Genomic DNA, 2269 nt, shown 5'->3' with positions numbered 1-2269 from the left:
CCAACCAATTACATTTCTTTCCTATATGATCTTTCCTTTTAGAGAAATATCTTAATCTTGATGAGAATTCTAAAGTGAGCTAATGCTTTAGATGGGAGACTGATTTACACCGTGGGTGTGAACAGACACAAACTTTACCTCACTGGCTTTGTTTACACAATCTAGCCTTAAGACAAGTAGATCCTGATCTACAAGTATCGAGATGTATCATATACTTGGATTATTATGTCTGGAACTCAAAACCACTTTACACTGTGATGCTTAGTTCAGGGACAATGTAAAAGCTTAACCAAATCACTGTGCACAGTCTGGTTATTCAGTGTTTGTTATTCAACACGTACAACACATGGACTGTCATTTTATTAAGCATTTCTCTAAGCAGAGTGTAGAAATTACCTTGTCAAGTTCCAATATCCAGCTAATAAATTCATAGAGATAATGAAGCTGTAGTACTTTGTCAGAGATTCAGTTCACCCCAACACAAGCCTCAGACATCACCTCTAAGAACAAGCACTATAATTAATGGAAAGCATGTTGTCTGGAGTGGTATTATAGACTCATAAGAACCACTCAAAGAATATTTATTTTCATCTATTTAATATGATATTATTTTAGAATATTTATTTTAAGATTAGGATAGCCATTTAATTTTGCTTGCACTGTATAGATCAATATTGCTTTAATAATAAAATAAATTTTTAAAAAATAGCACAAGAGCAAGTCTGGAAATGGACATTATATCAGAATTAGTAACCCCTAAATATGAATTTCAATGCTTCAGGGGTTAAATATTCAAGGGCTTGTGATGTCCTTAAATAATTCAGTCTACATCCTTCCAGTAGATATCGGAGCCATTAAATATTCACAAACACTTTGAAGACTGGAATAGTGTTAGATCTCAAATTAGAAAATTTCCCTTTAATGTCACTGTTACCTTAATTTCTGCCATCTTATTTCGGGTTTTTGCCACATCTCTAACTAGGTAATACTGACAGCCCATAAAAAGATCTTCTCTTTATAACTCAGTATGTCATATGAAATAAACAATAACTCTGCTTTTGACTTACAACCCATTGACTTCAAAACAGGAAAAGTGACCTGCCCAAGGATATGGCAATTGATAATGGAGACTTCAGGACCTCCCAACTTCTCACTCTAGCAAAGCAACATGAAAACACAATTTGAAGCATTATGAAATTGGTAATATTACTATACTACACCAGAAAGGGAAATCTCGCTGCCCTTTCACTCCCTTAACTAATGCTCAGGATTTCAGGCTGTGTAACTCTCTTTAAGACTTCTGGTCAAAAGCAACAAGAAAAAAACCCCCACCAAACTTACTGGGGTATTTTAAATTTCTATTTATAAGTTTTAATAAAACAGCTGCTTTAATTTTCCTTTTTCCTTTCCTTATCACTTTTTCTGGCTACTGACTAGGAGAAAGAGAGGCATTCTTGCACTTCTTGACCATGACATTGCTAGCAACTCCCACCTGCTTCACATAAAGTCTTCTGAAGAGCAATTCTGGTCAGTTTTTAATTCTATTCTCATTCTTTTCACATGGTAAGCACCTAAGTCATGCCTGCTTTTCCAAATTGCATGCATAGCATTTTTCAAGTTTGCAGATTAAATGTATCTGTATGTGTATATCCAGTTATCCAGTAGTTTTGCTCTAATAATAATTGGACACGTTCTCAATCTTGGGAACACATAATGCCACGCATAAGCTTGAAAGTTAAGTTTTCAGTAATTGATAAATAGCAGTGATGTTCAGTACTAGGAACCACTATGAGTCATCTTCTGCTTAAGATGGTAAGTGGATGTTTTTGAAAATACCTTGGACTTAATTGCACAACAGCATGTGTCCTTTTCAAAAGTCCTCAGCTGAAGGACATACACCAAAAGCTAGTTACTACACCACATAATTATGAAATGCTCATATTCTGCAGTGAAGAAGATGGCAGAAATCTTCTGAACAACTCACAACTCTGGTTCTCTTTGGAAAAATCCGTGTTATAGGAGTAATCCCGTCCTGCTCAGAAAAAGGTACAGTAATGTCCATAAAATGCTATCACTGGTATTTTTAAATTCTTCTTTAGCTGGCTTTCCACCTCTTCTGAGCAGAACACTGAACACAATTCTATTTTACTACCATTTGATCAAAAGACACAAAAAAAATAGAATTAAATTGATCTTGTGAACTCATAGTTGAACATATGAGTAATGACACTCACAAAGTTTGCTTTCAATGTAGAACAAAAGACAATTT

Source organism: Corvus kubaryi, unplaced genomic scaffold (assembly GCF_017639235.1).
Source record: "Corvus kubaryi isolate FWS band 111438036 unplaced genomic scaffold, C.kubaryi_AGA036_p1.0 37384, whole genome shotgun sequence".
Taxonomy (NCBI): Eukaryota; Metazoa; Chordata; class Aves; order Passeriformes; family Corvidae; genus Corvus; species Corvus kubaryi.
The sequence above is the reverse complement of the archived record's forward strand: the minus strand, read 5'-3'. Positions refer to the sequence as shown.